Source organism: Pongo pygmaeus, chromosome 16, assembly GCF_028885625.2.
Source record: "Pongo pygmaeus isolate AG05252 chromosome 16, NHGRI_mPonPyg2-v2.0_pri, whole genome shotgun sequence".
In the NCBI taxonomy this organism is placed as follows: domain Eukaryota; kingdom Metazoa; phylum Chordata; class Mammalia; order Primates; family Hominidae; genus Pongo; species Pongo pygmaeus.
This window is the reverse complement of record NC_072389.2, coordinates 85,351,133-85,374,690: the sequence shown is the minus strand read 5'-3', so window position 1 is coordinate 85,374,690 and position 23,558 is coordinate 85,351,133. Positions and strand designations below refer to the sequence as shown.

General features: G+C 43.8%; 1 protein-coding gene across 3 annotated transcripts in view; it reads right to left on the bottom strand.

The window, feature by feature from the left end:
• The window catches only part of MINAR1 (membrane integral NOTCH2 associated receptor 1), a 61,724-nt gene extending 41,324 nt beyond the window's left edge, over positions 1 to 20,400 (bottom strand). The window contains exons 1-2 of one of the 3 annotated variants that reach the window (XM_054451300.2): positions 20,133 to 20,400; positions 18,271 to 18,847 (exon numbers count right to left, since the gene is read on the bottom strand). The gene's annotated coding sequence lies outside the window, so the exon portion shown is untranslated. Of the gene's footprint in view, positions 1 to 8,328; positions 10,535 to 18,270 lie in introns of those variants that run through there. The other 2 variants (XR_010123989.1, XM_054451301.2) reach the window with 2 other exon arrangements.
• Positions 20,401 to 23,558: the final 3,158 nt, after the last annotated feature.

The window sequence follows — 23,558 nt, the reverse complement described above, 5'->3', positions numbered from 1 at the left end:
AGCCCAGAACCCGGAGCCACCTGCGGGGTTCGCGTCTCCCCACTCCCCTATGCTGAAGGTGACTGCGGCCCCCAGTGGCAAGCAGGGGCGAAGAGTGTCCTCGGCTCTCCTCTTCCCAGGGAGCACTCGGCTCACCCTGCTAGGGCTTCGGACTCTGCAGTGCTTTGCAAGGCCAGGGCCAAGTGGTCACTTCACTCGTTGATTTCTTCTTTTGGCTGGTGTCGGCTTAATTGGGATCCAGATTGGAAAGACTGTCACGTGACCACCCCTCCCTGTTGCGCCCCCAACACACACACACACTCATTCACACACCCCCAAACCCCACGAAACTGGGATGGGTTTCCAAAAGTCTTACTGGATACATGGATCAGAAATGGAGGCCTTCCGTGTCACCGTGTGTGCTGCAGTGGAGCCGAAACACAGCAGCTGCCTCTGGTGGCCCCATCTAGACAGATCCTGTCCCTGTGGCTGGGGAAGCTCACGTTGACAGCACTTTGCATCCCCAAGGCAAGAACAACACAAACAAAAAGGGTGAGGGAGGGAATCATAGTTTCGGGGCCATGGAATCTCATTTCAAAAGGAAAGCAACACCCCCACCCCCACCACCCCATCTCCTTCCCTGCCACCGAGTTACCGAACAGAGCTGCTAAGGAGCATACCTCCCCAGGGACAGAGCCCTTTCCGGCGGCTGTGGCGGCTTTTCCCTGGCCAGCTCCTCGCTGACATTTGCTATCTGTGATCGGAGCACAGGCCCTGGAGGGACACAGATCTCCGTCTCAGCCTCCCTCAGCTGTCTGGATGTGGGTGGCAACAACGCTTTAAAAGTGAACTTGCAGCTAGTCCCAAGATTCATCATCTGATTCTATTTTTTGGTGCATGTTCAAATTTTACCTAATAAAAAGTTTTTAAAAAACAAAACAAAACAAAAGTGAACTTGCTAATAAATGGATACTTTAAATAACGCCCTATCAGGGTGATACGTGTTGACAACTAGATTTTCCCAGAGCTCCTCTCTGCCCAAGTTTTTAAAATCCATTTGCCTTTATTACCTTATTGTGAGGCAAGTTCAAACCTATTCTAGTAAGGGCAAACGGATTTGAAAATGTAAAGTAGGAGTGAAGTTTGTTTGATTCACTGTACCTTGCCTAGTGATTTTAAATTTGTAAGTAGTGCTGGCTCTGTCTTTGGGTCCCAATATTGTTTGTGGCAAAAGAATAAGCTTAAGGAGTAAAGGGGGTCCCCAGGGTAAGAAGCCTGTTTGGTAATAGCTAAAGACTGTTTGGGGGCCTCATTGCCCTTTGAGTTCAGGGGCAGATTATTTGAGACCTGAACAAGTATATATTTCTCCCAAAACCAAGAACAGTTGAATCTACACGGAACAATTAGGACAGGAAGCTGTGCGGGATCTGCCTTTTCTTTTGCTTTGAGTTCTTCTTTCTTGTTTTTTCTCTTATTTCTTCATGAAATACCACCACAGAGACCACATTCTGGAAGGAAAAACCATCGCTTCCTGAAACTCACATTCAGTAAAAATCTGCTTTTCCCTCCCTTAGTTCAGCTGAGGTCGGCTAGAGGGTTATTTAATTTCTTTCTGAAATAACCCTTTTGGAAAACGACTTTTAAAATTTGAAACAGCATAAAAGGAAAATGCAGATTAGAGCTTTCTGATCCTACAGTTACTCAGTTCCAGCCGGAGTTGGCTAGTGGTGTTTACAGACACAAAGGATTCAAGTGGTCGCCCTTTTCCCGTCCCGGCTGCTGATTTCTGTAAGCCTGCCCCAGAAGCCCTCATTCAAGCCTTGGGAGGTATTCCTCTCACTTGTGGCCGCTCACCCCTCCCCAAGTGGACACAGATACAGTAACACCTCAGCCAGGTGCTCTTTCCTGTGCCCCGCTCTCTGGGAAGAGGCTGGAACTGGGACTCCCTCTCCCGTTGCGCACACACACAGTGGACATCTTTATGCACACCCCATCTTCCCCACCTGGGGAAAAGTGAAGGTTATTTGTCTGCACTACTCACTGCACCAGAGTGATACTAAATTATATTCACCATTTATCTATGGACCCAAGGCATTGAGTTTGCAGGGGCTGGGGGATGATGCAAATTCATGGCACCAGACTCCCAGGATAAGTAGTTTAAAAAAATGTTTTGGTCTGGGCAATAGAAAGAGACTGACGATGAGATGGGAGACCGTGCACCAGATAGACAAGAAGACAAGAATCAAATCAGCATCCAGAAACTATCCAGCCTCCACGTTTTCCTCTGTTTCTAGTGGTGTCCCACTCAGATCCGAAATTTCACTTCATAATATCATTGGCAATGGTGTGAAAACCCAATGTGGTGTAAAAGAAACAGCTTTGAATTTGGAATGTGAAGACATGGTTTTAGACATTTGAAAAGTGATATAAACCACCTGTGTGAACTTGGACAAATCACTTGACCTGGTTTTGGTCCTCTAGCACTTTAAATGGAGGGTGCTACTTAAATTTAATATTTGAACCCAGAAACATGGACGGTTTCCATCTTACAGGATCGGAGGTTGATTATGAAACCTAATAAATTGATGAGGTCCATGTGATCCAGTCTCAATAAGTGTCCTATTCAATGAAACATAGTCCAGCAGCCAAGAGAAATGTATCATTGATCAAATCCTTCATTTGAACTTCTTAGAGACTAACATCCTCCTCTCTCTCTAAGCCCGTCTTATCTCAGCTGCTTTAAAGCTCCTCTTTCTCCAGTGCCCCCCAAATTCTCTCTAAATACATAACACACATCTTTCTTCATCTCTCCTTTCTTACCTCCTCTCTACTTTTCTGTATTGTGTAGAGCTATGCATTTTCTCTCTCCTGTCTTTAGGGGAGGGAAGGGGAAAGGAAAACTGTGGGCAAAATCAGAATTCTCTTTAGTGATAGAGGTAGGGGAGAAGACTGTGACCACTGACACATTAATACTTTTTAATCCATCATAATTAGATCTCCTGTGGTACATTTTAGATGTATTGAACTATTAGAAAAGGGCACTGGATATAGCATCATTATATAAAGATTTTGTCTCCAGCTCACCTACTATCTAGGTAAACTTGAGATAGTTTCTTAACCTCTCTTGAGCTTCAGTTTTATCATCTATAAAAGTGTAATAAGAGATTTCATAGAGTTTTTGGGAAGATGAGATAAATGCAAAGTGGAAGCCTCATAACAGGTATTCAGCAAAAGTTTGTGACTGAAAATGGCAGGCTGAGAGAAAAAACAAAAGGAAGGAAGAAAAGGGGGGAGGGAGGGAGGGAAGGAGGAAGGAAGGAGGGAGGGGGAAGAAAGGAAGGAAAGAGGGAGGGAAGGTGGGAGGGAGGAAAGGGGAAGAAAGGAAGGAAAGAAGGAAGGAAGGAGGGAGGGAGGGAGAGAGGGAGAGGAGGGAGGGAAGGGGAAGAAAGAAGAAAAGAAGGAGGCTAGGAGGGATGGGGGAGGGAGATGAGGGAGGGAGGAAGGAAGGGAGAGAAGGAAGGAAGAAAGGAAGGAAGGAGGGAGGGAGGGAGAGAGGGAGAAGAAAGGAAGGAAAGAAGAAAGGAAGGAGGGAAGAAGGGAAGGAGAGGAGGGAGGGAGAGGGAATAAAGGAAGGAAAGAAGAGAAGAAGGGAAGGAGGGGAGGGAGGGAGGAAGGAAGGAGGGAGAGAAGGAAGGAAGGAAGGAAGGAAGAACTTTTGGCATCTAGGCATAAGCTTGAATGTACCAGTGAACAAGGAATTGGGCAAGGGAAAACTGTTTCCTCCTCTGGGCTGAAAGGCTGAGCTGTAATCTCCTTTTGGATCCTGAGAGAAGACGTTGCTTTGCTGGCTGACAAAACGGCAAGCAGTACACATTTTTACAATCATGTCATTGGCATGGGTACCCCGTGATTCGTGCTTAGCAGCTCACTCTGATTCTCCTCTGAGCTGCCCAAGAATCCTGTATCTTTATTTCTCCTGGGTACTCCAGGGTTGTCACCTGCCAGGACAGCACTTAATGACTTCACCCTGAACCCAGAGTTTTTTAGATCTCCTTCTATTAAGCCTCACTTGTCCTGCGTCTTATACAAGCACTTAAAAGGATGTATGTCATACACAAATAAATCTCAGAGATCATTTAAGATATCAATTTTCAGGCAGTAGAACAGTAGCTTCTAACCTCTACTTCACTTCCTAGGGAAAAACTTTTTGATATAATATCTGTTCCCAGAGGAATTCCACTAGTGGCAGGACTTTAGCTACAACAATAGGTTTATGAGACACAAATTTGTAGTGAAGTGGAATATAGAGCCACTCCCCAACTCTAACACTTTGGTGTGAGTTAAATGGGTAGAAATTGATAGTAGCAGATTGCCAATCATAAAAATGAGATCCAGAAGGAATGGTAAACTTCTTATTTTTTAACTTTTATTTTAGGTTCAGGGGTACATATGCAGGATTGTTATATAGGTAAACTCGTGTCATGAGGGTTTGTTGTACAGTTTATTTTGTCATCCAGGTATTAGGCCTAGTACCCATTATTTTTCCTGATCCTCTCCCTCCCCCCATCCTCCACCCTCCAGTAGGCCCCAGCCACCATTTTTCCCTTCTTCGTGTCCATGAGTTCTCATCGTTTAGCTCCCATTTATAAGTGAGAAAATGCATTATTTGGTTTTCTGTTCCCGCATTAGTTTGCTAAGGATAATGGCCTTCAGCTCCATCCATGTCCCTGCAAAGGACATGATCTTGTTTTTTCATGGCTGCATAGTATTCCATGATGCATATGTACCACATTTTTTTATCCAGTCTACTATTGATGGGCATTTAGGTTGATTTCGTGTCTTTGCTATTGTGAATATTGCTGCAATGAACATACATGTGCATGTGTCTTTATGGTAGAACTATTTATTTGCCTTTGGGTCTATACCCAATAATGGATTGCTGGGACAAATGGTAGGAATTATAAACTTCTAAGTGATGCTGTGAATTATAAATGAATCAAACTAGAACTGAGTTCTTCTGAACGCAGCCTAGTGCTCACAAAGGGTTACTTCCTAAATTTCCTAAAATATGGCCTGGAATTCAGAGCATCTCTATGCTGTCTAGGAGCTTCCCTGAGTTGGGCTGGAGACTAGGGGCCTCTCTAGACCAAGAAGAGTATAGCAGTACCCATGGTCCCCTTCAGAAGGCTGGTCCCAGGGAGCCAGGCTGAGCATACTACAGCTTGAGTTAATCCACACTCCACTGAATTCTACTCTCCTGCTTTGCAAATGGGCTTTCCAAGCAGAGGCTGCTCTGGTGGCCTGTTTGGCAGATGCAGAGGATATTCGTTTTTTGTTTTTTGGCTGCCCAGATTCCAAATTCTCTCCCTATTTCAATGGAAGCTGCCATAGTGAAATTTCAAGAGCCTCTCTCTTCTCCTGAGCTTGACAGCACGGGCACGGGCCAGTGGCCTGAGCTTGGCCAACCCAATGCTTTTGCCTGAGGCTGTGAATCTGAAGCCAGGGACGATGTGAAAGAATCTGGTGACAGTCTGAAAACTGTCCCACTCCTAGTGGTAGTGGCATCCAGGGTACAATGGTCTGAGTCCAGTAGTGGGAGCAACAGAGCCTAAACAGCCTCTTCCTGTGGCACGACCTTGGCAGTGATTCCAGCCCCCCAGCTCCCCAGTTTCCTTCAGTTCCTGCATGCATATTTTCTGATACTGATTCTCCGGCCCCACCACTGATTCTGTCAGCTACTGATATCCTTTCAATAGATTCCTTCACTCCCCAAGCACGCCAGAGTCAGTGTCTGATGTTGGCAACCCAGAGTCCTGACTGGTGCATGAGAGACTGGCTTTCGACTCTTGGAAATGATCATGCCCTGGAAGTCCCAGACAGGACAGCTGCGTTGAGATCCAGCTCTGAGCGTCCAGCCATGATGAAACAGAACTCAACAGGCCTCAAGAGCTTCCTGATGCTTCCCTCTCCTCTGCAGGATACAGGGCCATGTTGTACAACACAGGGGCTAAAGTGTGGTGTACTGACCAAGGAGGCAGGAGGCTTGGGTTCCAGGCCTGGCTCTCTCATGTCTGGCTCTGATACCTTGGCCAAGGCACTGCGGTCCCTGGACTTCCATTTCCTCAGCTGTCGAATGAAGAGGCTACACCATGTGTTTCCTAGAGACCTTTGCCACTCCGATGCTCAAGGATTCCTGGATGTCTGGAGAAGAGTCCCCAGTCGTCCTGGCTGCCAATTTTTACCTCCAAATGAGTGAGGCTTGTTGGTTGAGCTGCCATGAATGAGAGATAAAGGAGGAAACAGTGGAGAGGGGAAAGGAGCTTTGTCCATGGTTTGAGATCCTAATTTCATCATGTGAGGTGAGGGAGGAATGAGACATGCTGCCCTGGTACAGGGGTAAGTGGGGAAATCAATATATTTTGGGCATTACCATTTAACCTACAGTCACCTATTAACTTACAGTATTCAAATGGGATGACAGTTATATACTTTGTTAAAGAAGAACCATGGGCCTGGCATGGTGGCTCACACCTGTAATCCCAGCACCTTGACAGGTGGGCAGATCACCTGAAGTCAGGAGTTCAAGACCAGCCTGGCCAACATGGTGAAACCCCCGTCTCTAATAAAAATACAAAAATTAGCTGGGCGTGGTGGCGCATGATTATAGTCCCAGCTACTTGGGGGATGGAGGCAGCGGAATAGCTTGAACCTGAGAGGCAGAGACTGCAGTGAGCCAAGATGGTGCCCCTGCACTCTAACCTGGACAATAGAATGAGACTCTGTCTCAAAAAAAAAAAAAAAGAACCATGACTCCTCCTTTTTGAGACAATAATTGCACACTAATGCTTATATAACTTACAGATGTCATTGCTTTTGTTGAAACATGAGTGTTGAAACTTGCATCCTGGAAAGAAGTACCTAGCCCTTCCTTCTATTTCTTCTCCACAGCACCCAAGCATCCAATAACATCCAAGTGACTTGGAAAGCAAAAGAATGAATTTTTGTGGATTTGGGTCACTGATATATCCCAAGCACTAAAACAGTGCCTGAAATACAGTAGGGGCTCAGTAAATATTTGCCAAGTGAGTTCGATGTTCTTGTAAAAATTACGCAGCATGAATCTCCTTCATTTTCAAGTCCCCACAACTAAACACAAGACCCAGCACATAATAGGTGCTCAGGACATGTTTATAGAATCATCTCTGTACTTTCATGCAATTTTATCTGGGCACTTCCCAGCCCAAGCTTAACATTAACCTTGTAATATCCTCATGCTGCAGCAGGGATTTGGTTTATTTGTTATTTTATCATGACTTGACAGATGGGAGAAGAAAGCCACAGTGCTGTGAATGAAATGACTTCACCAGGTCGTTCAGAGAGTGGGAGTTCTCTAATGCTATTCTAACATTTTCTCCACTAGACTGAACTTCAGAAAGAATTGGATCTCAATTCAGCATACCTAAATAATATTGCCTGAAAAGGAAAGTTCAACAAAAGGAAACTCGATCGAAAAGGGTACTTAAGAAAAATCCATTAATGCTGTGCTTGGATTGCTGGTGCTTCAGGTGCTATTTTGTGATCAGATAAAGCCTGGTCTCTCTATCTGAATGTCTGGTAACTAAGCCTCATTCTGAGAGTCCCATTATTTCCATGGAGTTATCTGGATCACTGAGATAAACAAAAATATTTTTAGGGTCGGCATTGATGGGCATGCCTCCAGGTTTCCACTGAAATAACCACCTCCTTCGTGATGTCAGGGATGTCAGGTTGGTGGACAGCTTGAATCATCCAAAATTATCTACCAGCTAAGCAGAAGAAAGATAGCTCTGTTAGCACCAGATCACAGGGTGGCATGCATTTTATTCATTCTGTAAAAACACCAGTGCTACCAATATGTCAGGCCCTCTGTTCACTGCATCTGAATGCAGAGATGTCAACAGAAGCTAACAATTATCTAGAATTTGTTACATGCCAGGTATGTGTTCTGAGACTTATCTTACTTAATCCTTACAAAAATCCTATAAGGCAGGTCATGCCATTATTCCCACTTTACGGATGAAAAATTGAGGCAATGAAAGGTTTAGTTATTTCCCTAAGGTTACAAAGATAAGAAGAGCTGGAGCAGGGATTTCAGCCCAGGCAGCCTGATTCTAGAACCTACGTGTTGAATGTTTATACCATTCTGAGATGAGTGACACATGGTCCCTGCCCTCAAAAGTCTCACTGTCCACTGGGAAAGGCAGATGCCAAGAAAGTCTTTATAACTCAGGGTGACCAGGGAGTGCAGAATGGTGGGGGACACTGAAGAGGGTGGGCTATAGAGGAGCCATAGGAGTGTCGGTTACTGTTAAATAAATTGTTTAATTTATTGTTTTGAATAGGTAATAATACAATGGTATAAAATGTTACAACATTCAAAAGAAACCAGCCCAGCTAGTTTCCTTGCCCAGAGACAACTGCTTTACCAGTTTCTTGTATGTCCCTCCAGAGATAGACTAAGGAAATAAAAGCAGGTCAGCATAGTCTGTTTTTTTTTATACAATGCTAACATTCTATACACATTATCTTACATGTTAATTTTTCTCACCATCAACATAATATTTTAGAGATTACTCTAACAGTATTTATAAGGCTGCCTTATTCTTTTTTAATTAAGCTTTTTATTTTGAGATACATGTAGAGTCACATGCAGTTATCTTATGTTTTATGGTTGCATAATACTCCATTGTAGAGATAACCATAATTTATTTAATGAGTCTCTATGAGGGAATATATAGGTCATTTCAAAAGTTTTGCTGTTATAAATGTCAATACAATTAACAGACTTGAACATATTATTTCACACATTTGCAAGGAAATGCCTGTAGGATAAATCCTTAAAAGTGGAACTGCTGAATCAAAGGGCATATGAAATTTTAATTTGTCAATATTGAAATTTTACCTTCCCTTGAGGTTACACCAATATACACTCTCCTCCAATTGATACTTCAGTTCTGCAATGGTTTTATTTCCTCTTGTTCTACCTGCCCATGTTTTACCTTCTTCTGCGGTCTGGCCAAACTTCCCTCACCTTCTCTCTTATCTGCCCTTTAAGCTTCAGTTATATACAAGTGGCAGCTTCATTACACTTTCTGAAACTGTGGCACATACTTGGCACAATTTTGTGGCAACATTTTTCCAGTGAATGTTCTTCATTTGCCATTTTTTTTCTTTTCCATTCCTCTTTCTGATCTTGTCATTCATTTCTGAGTGATATTGTCTCTGCATATCTGAAACCCTTTTTTTTTTTTTTGAGACAGAGTTTCACTCTTGTTGCCCAGGCTAGAGTGCAGTGGCTTAATCATGACTCACTGCAACCTCCACCTCCCGGGTTCAAGTGATTCTCCTGCCTCAACCTCCCTAGTAGCTGGGATTACAGGTGCCCTCCACCACACCTAATTTTTTGTATTTTTAGTAGGGACGGGGTTTCACCACGTTGGCCAGGCTGGTCTCGAACTCCTGACTCAGGTGATCCACCTGCCTCGGCCTCCCAAAGTGCTGGGATTACAGGCGTGAGCCACCGCGCCCGGCCTGCATATCTGAAGCCTTTAACTCAGAAGGGATGTTTTACAGTGGTGCCTCCTGACTGTGAACAAATAAGAACTTACTCCTTGAGAAAAGTTATTCACTGAAGGTTTGGGGATGGGGGCTGGGGCCTCACTGGAGGTTGGCAGACCCCCTCTCTGTTCACAAGGTCATATGAGGTGAGATGTTGGGGATGGGGGCTGTTTCAGCATTCACTTAGTTCCTTTCCTTTGCAGAGGCCAGCTCTTGCTGGCTGCTCATAGTGCAGTCTCTCTCCTTACCCCGCCTTGACAACAGGCTGCTGACTGCATATACAATGTGTCTCCATCCACTCAAACTCCCATTATTTCTTTCCACATCAAACTAGCTTCAGGCAAGTTCCCACCACCAGGCGACCCACCCTTTTCCCTTTCCTCTAAACAAGACATTTCCGGGTTTTGGCCTGAGGATATGTTGCCTTCCCTGGAGAAGTGCTCGCTTTGCCTGGGATTTGTATAGGCAGGTGGGCAGGTGTCCCCTCTTGTGTCTTCCTTTACCCCTCGCATTCATACAGCTTTCACTGCCTTTGGAAGCCCCTCCCTCATTCACTTACTCCATGTTTCATCAAAGATGGATTCTGAACTGCTTTTGCCCCTTTGGAGACCATTTCTAAGAGTAAGGGGAGGTGGCATGACCTCTTCATCCCTTTACCCTAGAACTTCAAATCCAAGAAGTGTTCATTTGGAGCTTGACTGCTGTGTCTGGAGAGATCTGCCACCCACCTCAGGGACCATCTTCCTGCTGTGACTGAAGGGAGAGAGACAGGTTTCAGGTAGATGCAGTGGCAAAGATGCAGGAGGAGCAAAAACCTCCTGGACCTGGAGGGAGAAGACCTGAGATCAAGTCCTTCCTTTGCTGCTCACTCTGGGTAGCTCTTCAGGCAGGTCACTGTGCCCTCCATAAGGAGGTCACTGTCATCATCCTAGGCTGGTGCTGACCCACAAACTGCTACCTGCCCACAACAGCAGAAATTCACAAATCAGGGTAAGTATTCAGAAACTTTCATAGCACTTTGACAGAGTAATTTTATGTAGGTTGGATTTAATAATAATGCTGGCTTATATTTTTGTGTGTCTATTTTGTTACTGTAATTTTTTTACTGCATTACTTTTTTCCAATATTTTATTCAAGTTTTATTTTAACTGATGTTATTTACAGCATTTGAAGAGGAGGATTTAATTCCACACAAAATGGAAGACCCTAAAGTGTACCTATTAAACTGCTAAAAGATAAACTGAGTGATGAGAATACAACAGAAGTCCAATTTAGATTCTGAGTATCGTCACCATGTGATTACAATCATAAAGACTCTTTCAAGCTTAGAGCTGGAGCTCTTGGAAGCCATTTCATACTCTAGTGCAAGAGCAAAAAACTGCAACATGAAAGAAATTAAGTCCTGAATTATTGGCTTCATTACATCCACCATTTCCACCCCAAAATGACCCAAAAGAGACAGTGACCACACCCTGTAGGCCTTTTGGTGTAAAAGGGGTGATGAACTGGGGTAAGAACAGGTCATGAAGATTTGTCTATAAAAGTCCTTTTCAGGTGAGTTTGTACACCGCCATCGAGTAATTAGCCTCTTATCAATTAGGGTTAGGAAACCAAGTTTCAATTCTCAGGAAGTCACAATTTCATTCATTTACTCAGTATGAATTTACAAAGTGCCCACATATTACCAGCTTCCACTTGCAGTCATTTCTAGATAAAAAAGAAACCTGATATCTCTAGAGGGACCAACAAGTTCCCCCCAAGTCTACAGCTGAATTACTTTTGCAATAATTTGTAATTACTGTAATTATTTTTCCAAAAATTTATTTTTATTTTACTGTATGAAAGTATTGATTTGAGTAAATTGGACTTTTTAAAAATACTGGTATTTCACATCAGATAGTTTGAGAATCACTGCTCGATAAAATACCCACATTGCCTAATGATGTAGGCAAATTACTTGAGTCCTTATTAAAAGTTTATATGTTAAGTTCTCCCTGTAGAATGATAATCTAATGGATATAACATTCAAGCATCAAAAGTTTTCTTTTTCCCTCCCTCAGCATCTTAAAGATTTTTCCTCATTGTCTTCTTCCACCTAGTGTTACTGAGATAAATTTGATTTTCATTCATACATAATAGTCTATCTTTATTCTCTGGAATTTTAAAGAATTTTCTTTATCTTTGATGTTTTAAAGTGTCACTATAATTTGTTCAGGTGTTGTTTGTTTGTTTGGTTTTTAATTTGTTTGTTTGTTTGTTACCCTAGTTGGTAAACAGTAGGTCTGTTCAATCTTTTCTATGGTTGTAGACAATTAAACTTTTTTTCTCAGATCTTGTATTCTTCTCACCGCCATTCTTTCTATTCTTTTCTTCTAAAACTGTTATTAAGTAGATTTGGGGGCCTTTGGATTCATCCTGCATGTCTCTGAACATTCCCTTTATGCTATGTATTTTTTTCTCTTTAACCATGATTTGAGAGAATGCTTCAGTTCAGTTATATACTTTATTAATTCACTCTTCGATTCTAGTCATTATATTCAGCTCATTTATTGAACATTTTATTTTAGCATTCATGTTTTCATTTCCAAGATCTTCTTAGTTATAAAATATCTTTCTTCTGTCCTAATTATGTGCTCTTTGGGGGAGGGAGAGAGGACATGAAGCTGTTGCACATAGGCAGCAAAGTCCTCTCTTCATAAAGGGTTACATGTTACCAGCTTCCACTTGCAGTCATTTCTAGATAGAAAAAGAAACCTGATATCTCTAGAGGGCATGCTGGGGTCACCCACGCAGCTGGCCAGCGGATACTCACAGGCTGCAACTGCAAAGTCCAAGCCCATTCAGGTCCCACTTGAAGTCTGGCACCATTTGACACTGGTGGTGGTCCACTTCAGTTTAAATATCAGTGGAGACTATCTTGAGTCATGAGGCTTCTGAGAGTTCCAGGACACCAGAAACTATTCCAGGGCTCCCCTGATTAGTTAGTTCCCACCTTATCAGCTCAGTCTGAGAATAATCCCGGGGCAGGAAATACTCTGCCTTCCAGCTTCCCTGCTATCCCTTTTCCTGCGAGGTCTTGCCCTCTCACCATGCCACCGCTCCCCATCCCCACAATAGCTAAGAAGGGTAGCCTATGGCCCAGGCATGAACCAACACCCATCACATTATATCTGAAGTCCCAGTAGGGTTGATGTGTTCCTTTAGAATTAAACTCTTCCTTTGTTTAGATGAATTGACTCATTTACATGGGGTTTGCTGTCTGCAAATGTTTGCTGGCTTTAATTGCAGGCTCGTTTTCTTAGCCAAGATTCAGTTAGTGGATCTCCTGCTGGGCTGGGAGAAGATGAAGGAATCACCCCTGCAGAATGCACTGTGCTCATGGAGTGAGGCCAGCTGGCTGGGCTCCCAGGGCAGCTGTCCATCTGGGCATTAGTGTCCCCTTTTCTCCCAGGGCCCTGCCTGTCCTTTCCAGTCCAAGTATCTATACCCACTCTTCCGGCTCGAGGAAAACAGCATTCCTGCTGCTATTCTCGGGCTCCCTCCTGCCTCCAGCTTTTGCCACCTTTTGACAAAGAGCATCCTCAGTGTTATCCCCATTTCTCTGTCCCAAGTTGTTCACCTGTGGTGTCCCCAGCTGTCCTTCCCTCTGCTATCTTAGGGCTTTCCTTGGTGGCTTTCTGCCGTCATCTTTCAAGGACCCATCACAGATTCAACACTGAGAGTACCCAATGTGGTTTCCAAGGGTGAATAGTTTATAAAACATTATTTTATATCATTTCTATGGAGTTTGTGGATAGGCGGAATGGGTGCAGGAGACTGAGAAACCATGCTAATGCTACTAAATCAATCTTCACAGCAGCGTTTTTAAAAGACAGTTTACACCTAAACATCTCACTTAAATAACTTCTATTTTTAGCTCTTAATAGCTTTGCTCTGTGACTTTGAACAAGCATTTCACCTCTCTGATTTCATTTTTTTTTTTTTTACCTATAAATGGAAGATCTGGTCAAGATGATCTTTAAATTTCTCTCTAGTCTGCAATTCCACATTTCTGCCTTAAATGCAGCTGTGAGTGATCAAAGCAGCGGGGTTTTCTACTCTGATTCTCATAAACAACTGACAGCCTTACCATCCTTTATCTCCAAGGTGAATCACATGATTAATTCTACCTCTTCCCAGTCCTTGCATTTGCACTCCGCATTACAGTAAAACCTCATTAACTTGGATGACACTCATTTAGAATGTATGATAATTCCGTAACTGGACCAAAGTTTATCTTCGCTTAGTAAAAACGTGGCTTCATGGAAAGTGCAGATAAACAGTGTCAACAGCATGGCCAAGCCCGTGTTCAAAATCCTTAAGAAGCAGCTATTTTTCAAGTCTCTGCAAGCATTTCCAACATGTGCTTTTGTATCCACCAGGAACCAGCTTTTAATCCAGAGCATTAAACCAAATAGCCTGATGGTCAGGCCTCTTGACGGCTCTAAGCCCGGCTGGTTTCCCTTTGGCCCTGCTGTGTGTGTTTGCTCCATACTTTTAAAGATGGAAGAGCGAAGAGCCCACACTGCAGAGGGGATCAAACAGTAAAACAGAGAAACTCTGGTCCTGCAGCAGCAAACAGATGATTTCTAACCACAGCTGCTGCAGCCTCATAAAAAGGATGCAGAGAAGCTGATGGAAGACACAGGAGATGGCCAGGGAGGAGATCTCCAATTAATGAAGGAAGAAGCCCTTTCAGGTGGCATTTGCCACACAAAGTCAGACACTAACAAGCCATTTCAGCAGGAAGACCTGCAGCTTTGGAGGAGAAGCCCGTCTTCAGGATCCACATATTTTACACGTGCTGTAGATGATTTCTAAGCCCGCCACTAGTGGAGAAATACTGTGCTGATTAGAAAGGATTATTAACCTTGGTTAATAAGACTCATCCTTCAGTGATGCCTGGAACTATCTGCAATTTAATAGACAGATGCTTACGTTAACAGCTTCCTAAACTGTGTATTGTACATTCTTGTGATTGTTAAGGAGATGTAATTGAACTATGTGAACCTGGCAATATTTGCGACTGAAATCCCTATGTCTGAGTGGGCAGAAAAGATGAAAGCAGGCTCCTGCCAAGAAGTGAACTTGGACAGAGTACCTGCTTGTGTTGGAGCCTGCTGGCCCTCTCTGTGGGCGGACAAAGCCAGGTGAGCTCACGGTACCTGTGTTGCACATGTGACGCCCGGCAGCTGTCTGCCTAAAGGAAAACTTTACAAATACCTGGGAAGGTAGAGATTTTCCAGAGCCCCTAAGGAAAGGGCTCATTGTCAGCTGGTGTCAAGGCCTCCCCTGTGTCCAAATGGATGTAGTAAGGATGCTGAGAGGAGGGGCAGGGGTCACATTGGACACTAATGGCCTCTTTTACCATATGATGATTGGGAGTCAATGGTCCTAGAGACTGGGTATTCTTGCAAGCTAAGAAGGTAGAACCACAATGTTCCTCAGCCAACCACCATGATCTGGGCCTACCTTGCTGACTGCTGTGAATTTGTGGCACTCAGACTCGGGGTCAATTGTTAGATTTAGTCTCACTTTTCCCGTTTGCTATTCTAACGCCCTTCAATATCTCAGATTATTTGCATAATGAGTTTCCCCCTCAGCTCTATATTTTCCCTGAAGAGATCAAACTCCACAAGATGTTTGAAGATCTCTACGCTACCATGAAGCTGAAGAAAATGGCCCCATCAGACTAGATTGCCATTATTCATGAAGTGGTTCTGTCCTGGTAAGATGAGACTTATGACCCCTGGAAAGAGGTCACAGAGCTGGCAAGCTAGGAATTTCTCATAATGGGCAGTGGATCCTGGCTGGCCAATATTTTTGGCCGAGAAATCTGTTCGATCACAAACAAGCCCCTCCTTTCCAGATGTGCCAGGCAAGAAATTTCCATACTAGCTGCCAATTCAGGGCTGAACTGATCATTTTAAGACTGATTTATAAAAAGGCAGAATAGGAAGCCAAGAGAGACATTTTCTGAAAGCTGTCCATAGTGGTGTCTCTGGCAGCTTTGGCTATGATAGAAACAAGTTTCCAGTGTTAAGAAAAGAATTTTGAAAAGTATGCTATATTCACTAAGATGATGTGTTCCTTGACCACTAAAATGAAATTAATATCTGAAAGAGAAACAAATTTAAGATATGCTATGTGAACAAAAACTGCAAAGGAATCATATACTGTGTATTACCATTGCAACAAAGAAAATATCTACCTTGGCATATGAACAAGAATTGGAAGGTATGGAGCAGAAGGGAAAGTAATAGTTGATTATTTTTTCTATAATTTTTTAAAAGTATTGCCTTAGTACACACACACAAATAAGTTTTCCTGCCACACCATGGGAATTTTGTTTGTTAAACCCCTGAGCTCTCTCCAGGTCTCTATGTTCTCAGCATACAGGCCTGTAATTAAAATTTCTGTTTCATGCTTCTTGACCTTTTCTGGGAACGCTGCTTTTGTTATGGCTTTGACAGACTCAGACATGAGCCCCTAGTGTGATGTGGAGGTAAAGATCCAGCCAGCCCCAAGGAACCTGGCCTGAATGCACCTTGTATAAGTTGCCTCTGTTCACAATCCAATCAAGTAGAGCCCTCATCCAAATTCATCACATAATTTCCCAAAACTAGGTCCACAGTGCAAAGGTTTTACCACAACTACTACCAATTTTGGTCTGCAACTTCAAAAGAATTCAGCCACCCTTGGCAGAAAAATAATAATATCCTCCTCATATCAGATTAACAAATATGATCAAGAAATTGCAAATAAGATTAAAAGGCCCAAATTGGGTAATCTGTAGCTCCTTCCTGCTTTGGAGGATATTGAGAGGCACATTTATTGACTTATTAGAAATGACATATGGTCTCATCCAGCCACTGACCTGTGGCTCCCTATGGCCGACATTGTTAATGCAGGACCCCTCAGCCCTGGAGTCACGACCTTCCCAGTAGGTGCCTATCAATCTCTGGTGTGCCTGTCCCTATTCCAGACTAACAGCAACTCTTGGTTCCCCGTGAGCACCCTGTGCTTTCCCACTCTGTCCTACTTGGCAGGGCCCCTCACCCTGGAGGCCTGTAGGGCTTTCCCCCATGTGAAGCTTATCCTGACACCTCATTGGGTTTCCCACATCTGCATGAGGAACCCAACACAGCATCACTGTTTATTCCTTATCTTGACATGGGCAACCTCAAAGATTCAACCTATGGTCACTGAACGCAGGCCCATTGTTAAAATTTGTGACTGTCTTTTCTTAACCTTGCTGGAAATCTCTGCATTTTATCACAGATTGGACATGCTCAAGATCCAAACCCCTTGAGGACCCCAGGGTGCTGGTTTTTACCTGTCTTGGAGTGCTCACTGCATTATGCCTTGAGCTATAATTATCTGCATGCTCCAGGTTAATTCCCCCATCCCACCCCAATTTGATTGGGTCTTACTCATCTCTGAACCCAAGTGCCCCTCTAGGCACATTACAGGCACACAATACGTTCTCAATAATTACTTATGAAATTCAGGTGACTGGTCCAAGGAGGTCACCTACATCTCCAACCACGTGAAAACTGCCTTCTCTTTAGCTATACCATCCTCATTCTTATCTCCTTACCTCAACCTCCCTGTCCATCCATTCAAACCATATTTAGCCATCAAAACTCAGCTCCAGCTACACTTCCACCTTAGCGTCTCCCCCGGTTTGCCTCTTACCTACAGCTTTCTGTCCTCTTCATAGTTTCAACCATGACTACATCACATATCTTGACACATCATTACTTTTCTGTACTTGTGGTTTACTCATTCATTTGTTCCACAAAAATCACTGAGCATTTTTTGTGTGCCATGTTTATGGGAATAGAAAGATTGAAAACATGTATGTAAGTAGAAGGTTGCTTGGTAGGAGGAATTCAGTACACAGGGATCTTAACCTATATATTAGGGCTCTTTGCGTGCACTCACAGAATCTGAAACTGGCTAGCTTGAATTGAACGAGAAGTTATAGGAAGGATGTAGTGTTGCTTCCAGGAGAGAAAGGAAGGCAGGAAACCCCAGCATAGCACATAACAAATATCTGACAGGAGCAAATGCAGGGATCCCCACATTTTCAGTCCCTTTGCTTCTTCCCGTATTATTAACATTCAGGGAATGGGTGTATCAATAGCCTAGTGTGCCCTATTTCACAATTAGACAAAGGCAAGGTCTAATTAAATACATACCCCACCTCCCCCTAGACAGTATCCCACAGAAGAGAAGTAAAAGCTGGCTGCCATTTTCAGTAAAAGGTGGAATAGGTACTAGACTGTCATAAACAATTAATATCCATCACAGTACACAGTGATATGCTCAAATATGTAATAGCATAAAGTTAAAACAGTCTGATGTATCCAATTCTACAACCAAATCAGACCTGCCACTTAGCACAGTCATGACGAGGTTAGTATGAGCGCATCCTTACCCCTAGATAGTGCTGGGATACACACTGTCCAACCAGGACTCACAGATAATTCTTTATCCTAACTAGATTGTAAAGTTCCTGCTTGAACAAGAGCTATGTAAAGTTTATTCCCATGCTCATTCGTATACCCTCCCAGTACCTAGCACGTGATCTATGTTCAAATGAACACACCTTCAGCACTACTAAATTGGGACAAGGCCAAGGTTTCTTACCTGGATGGCAATTTCCCCTCTTCAAACCTCACCATGTGTTTACTTTAAGAAGGTGATTATTTCAATCAAGAAGTTCACTGAAGGAGTCAATACAGGCTCTTTGATCAAAGCTTCTTGTTGTTTCCATGGAGGAGGAACCCCTCTGTTGGGTTCTGCAGAGCATCTAGCATGTGTCACACTCCTTGATGAGCCAATAATTGGGTGGATCACAGAGCTCTACATACAGCTGTCTGTGTTGCAAACAGTTGACCTGCCAGTGCTTTGAAGGGAGCTTGGGTCCACAGCTACAGTCCTTCTCTGAATCTCTGTTTTAAAAAATCTTTTAAGTTTAGGGGTACATGTGTGGGTTCAGAACCCTAGCTGGAGAGCTAGTGTGGTCATTTGGAGAAAGAAGGTACTCTAGTTTTTTGTGTTTTCAGAGTTCTTGCTCTGGGTTTTTCTCATGTTTGTAGACTGATGTTCCTTCAGTCTTTGAAGTTGCTGTCCTTGGGATGGGTTTTCTTTCTCTTGTATCCTATTTGATGACCTTGAGGGTTTGCTTGTGTTATAAGATGAGTTCAAATGACTGGCTTCATTTCTGGAAAATTTCAGGGAGCCAAGGCTGGGCTTCCAACCCCTAGACTGCATACTCTAACCCTAGGGGATTGGTATCAGGCCCAACTTTGTTCTCTGGCTCCTCAAGGTTAGGAACCCACTGTGCTGGGTGCAGCCAAGGTGCTCCCTGACTGCTGGTCACAACACTCCAAAGGGTGGTGCCAGCCAAAGCATTTTGTAGGGCAGTGGCAGTGGAATCTGTCCTCATTCGCATGTGCCAGTGGTAGTGGCAGTGGCAGCACAACAGGGTGCATGCTCATTGGCTATGGCAGGGTGCTAGGGGGTGCCCAGGTGTCAGCCTCCATGTAGGCATTGGCAGCAGCAGTGGAGGCAGCATGGCATGAGAAGGTGGGCCCCCCACCCTCAATGGCAACTTCGCATGCTGTCCCACTGGTAGTGGTGTTAGCATGGGAGCGGGAGACTGGCAGGTGCTGGTCTGTGTGCGCCCTCTGTCTGAGTTCCTGCAGTCAGGGGTGGCTGCTCAGGGTGTGGTAAGGTCCACTGTTCTCCCTGCCTAGTTTCACTCCAGCAGCAGTGTTAGTGCAGGGGCAAGGCACTGGTGAAGGTGAGGCTGGTGGACTCTGTGCCTGCCAAGGCTTTGACTGCAATGATGGCATGGTGTGGGGAGGAGGAGGCTGAGTTCACTTATGCCAGCAGCAGTGGCAGGGCAGGGCACATGCACACTGGCAGGGCAGAGAAGGCAAGATCTGCCTCCTCACATGTGCACCAGCAGTGATTGAGGGTGATGGCCGTGGGCCCAGCGGAAACTGCAGTAGAGGAAAGAAGTGGCTGGGCTGGTGCATGTCCATAGGGGCTGCTGTGCTGGAGCTTTCTGCTGCAAACATTGCCAGCACAGGAGCTGTGATGTGGGCCCCCAGGGCTACCCAAGGCTGCACTGCAAGTAGGCACGGCCAGTCTGGGACTCCAGGAGAGACCAGAAAACCAAGGGGTGCTCAGGTTGTTGAACTGGCCTCATCTGACAGGCAAGACCACCCTGAAGAATTTAGTTTCAACAGTCCCCCTAGGGTTAAAGTCTGCTATGGGAGCAAGTCGAGCCTAGAGGCATGGCTGTCCCTGGCTATGCTTCATTACAAATGCTCCCACACCAAACCCTCTGGGCTCCACCCAGGCTGAAGTGCTGCCCCGACCACTTCTCCAAGCAACTCTCCCTGCCAGCTCAAGTGTCTGTGGTGGTCAAGGGGTCTCCTCTTGCCGGGATTCCAGAGGCCTGTGGTGAGAGCAGGTTGTTTCTTGCCAGTTTAACTCACCTGTTCCCCTGGAGTCATTGGGGGCCAGGAGTTAGTCCCAGTGCATGGTAGCCCCGTGCAGCGGCTTCCTCCCACTTCAGCGTAGCTTCTGTGTCTTCCCTCCATCCACTCTCAGTGCCTCCCCGCTGAAGATCTGTTAGGAGGGTGCCAGTAGTCCCAGTCCCTCGGTGGCAGGTGTTCCGCCTGGCTGCGTATAGCCGACCATCTTGTCCAGCTCCTTCCAATAAGCTCCTCTGAATCTCATCATTGTTCAAAAAGCTAAAAAGATTTAAAGGATGAAATTTGGAACCATGAACTGCCCAGGATAAAGCCCTCCATTTGCATTCTCTAGTTCTGTTGATTGCCTAGCCCCTTTATTGCTGGCCCTAATTATCCTCCCCTAGCCAGAAAGTTTACACATTCACCTGCCAGAAATGGGGGGCTCTTGGGAACCACAAGATAAATTGAACAGGCTCTAGTTCCTGCTTTTCCCCTGGATGCCTGTGTGACCCCGGGTAAGTTAACTAATATCTCTGCAACTATTTCTTCCCGCATACCTTAAGTGATTAAATAAAATGATCAGTTCTGGAATTCTGAAAATTTCTTTGCTATTGCTAATTATGAGCAACCAACATGTTTCTTGTTCTCAGGTTACAAATCAGTAAGACAAATATAAAGAGAATGCTTTGACATCAGGGGTCAAAAGACACATAAAACACTATCATATAGATGTGACATTCCTGTCAATACATTTTCATTAAAAAGGCAGGACATGTTTCTGGAAATTTATTGTGATAGACTTGGGAAATTATAATTTAGATTGAAGCACTTGCAAATCATTGCTTCTGAGAGGTTGCTGCCAACTTTCATAATTTTATTTTTCCTTTATCCTGGGCTGTTATTCATATATATGCATCTACGAGAATGTATATATATATACACACACACATACACATACATATATTTCACACGTATCTTATATTTTTTCCACAATTTAAAGCTTAAACACCTATGGGAAATCTTCGAGGAATATTTTGTAGGTCCCAAATAGCAGTCATTTCCTGTTAAATTAAGCTAGTGATGGAATTTATTGTATTACCTAAACCAATTTTCATCCAGTTGCAGTGAACATCCTGTCTGGCATGCTGGCTGTCTTTGTGATAGTTGTGCTGTTTTGCTGGCCACATCACAGTTGCCCCTCCAAGTGCTCTCCCCAATTAGGAAGATGCAATTAGATGACAGTGTCACCCTCTCCTATACTGTCAGTAATAAGGAACGGATGCTTCATTCCGATGGGAAAAATTGGGTCTTTTCACAATTATTAATATCCTGAATTAGAATGGGTTGCTTTGTCATTTTACCTAGTTTTCTATGAATCTATAATATTTAATGTTTTGTTTATTTAACCATGAGGCTGATAAAGAAAGGGAACACTATAAACCATTCTAAGCATATAGAATTATGGGCTATGTTTCTGGAAGGAAATATATAAACCTCCCAGGCCTATGAACTTATTTTTCATTTCAAACAATTATTTACTTAATGAATAGGTGGTATATGTGTGCAGTGTAAAATTCATTGGGTACGAAAGGAGCATAGGGTGTAGTGAAAAGTACCAATCCAATCGAGTATACCTCTTATCTAAACTCAGCACAAAATTTCCTAAAATGGATCTTCAGGTAATTAGTTTACCCCTCTACAGGGGCAACTAAGGTTACCAATTTCTTATGTATCCTCTAGCTTATTTTACAGTTCAGGAAAATTGGGCTCAGAACAGCAAAATAATTAATCTACAGTCACATGGCAAGTTGTTTGCTGCAGCCAAACTAGAACCTTGGCCTCTTCACTATTAACAAAATTTCACCCATAATACATAGCTGTCAGCCGGCTCCAGGCAAACCAAAGACATTCTTTTCTTACAATGCGAACCAAAACTTTCTAATAAAAGCAGAAGGCTGAGGAAAACATTCAGACAAAGTGCTTTTATTTGGTTGAATGCTCAATAAAGAACACAGAATATTCTTTTTAAAAGAGATGTAAGAAATCATTCCAACGACCTTATTTTACACATGAAGAAATTAAGGCTTACACTGGGAAACAATTGTCCAGCAAATTAATGTTAGTGGGCCCATTTGCATGAACTCTGAGCAGTGTTTGTGACTTTGCAAATGGAATACGGGTCCTCTCCTGCCCCATCTCCAATCGTTATCTCTTGGTTCCCCTGCCTATATCTGGGGCATTGTGGCTGTGTTATAATGGAAAATGCAGGAGTGCATTGATTTCCTATAATGGTTTTATCTATAGAAATTTGTGAGGACATCCTTTGGTTGGAAGATTGGCACTGAATATCTGAAAGTGCCAAATTGAACTGAGAAGGAGTGTTCCAAAGTAGTGCCTCAAATGAACCTTTGCTCATCAAGAAAAGTCTCTCTCTGCGCTTGCAGACTGTAACTCCTTGACCTGTCTTTATAGGATGCATTGTGCAGTTGGAAATGTGTCGCCAGGCATTAAAGACTTCTTGTTGCCTTCTTAGTAATGCAGGTTATAGGCTTCAGGAAAAAGCAATCATGGAATCAAGCTTTTGAGAGAAGCTCTGTACTTGAATTAACAAAGAAATCTATATTGAGTCAAGTTTTCTTGTATCTTTCTAATTTAAGTTGTATTAGGACAATGTAATTACAGAGACCAAAAGAGAGATTGACAGTGAGATAAAAATGTGAATACAGAGAAGCCGTGGGCCCTTATTCCCTGCCCTGGGAAAGATGCTATGCCTTTAAAATACTTCATGGGGTACTTCTATGCCCTTCCTCTTTTGAATCTCACAAGCCTGGGAGGCAGGAATTCTCACCACTTACATATTAAAGGTGAGAAAAATGAAACCCTAGAGAGGTCAAGCAATTTATGCAAAGCCACACAGCACAGAACTGACCATCCCAGATCTGGACCCTGGGTTTCTAGCTTCCAGGGCCCATTCTCTCTGAGTTCTCCCCATACTTCTCTTCCCACTCCTTCTCTGTCTCTGTGTCTCAATTCTTTCCTCCTCTCACTCACATTTAGGCATCCCTGAAGTTTCTCTCTGGGGCTGACTTCTCTTTTCTCCTTCAAATGATGTCATTAAAATCCCTCTTACAGCTTTAAATATCACTTCTTTGCAGATGCCCTATGGCTCCAACCACCTCGGGAGTCAGTGTCTTAAGCTCAAAACTGCTCCTCAGCCCTCAGGTCATAGATGCTATAGGTCTCTGAAAAGCCCATGGGTGACTCATGCGTCCAATGGGAGGAACTGGGACTGGCAGAAGCAGAAGGTGCAACCCAGCCTGGCAAAGGGAAATGGGTGTTCTAGCCCTCTAAGCAGGGCCTGCAAACCAAACCTGCATAAGGAAGATCTCTGTAGAGTAATGTGAGCAGAGCGGGATTTCACTCACGAACATTCTTACATTGTTACAG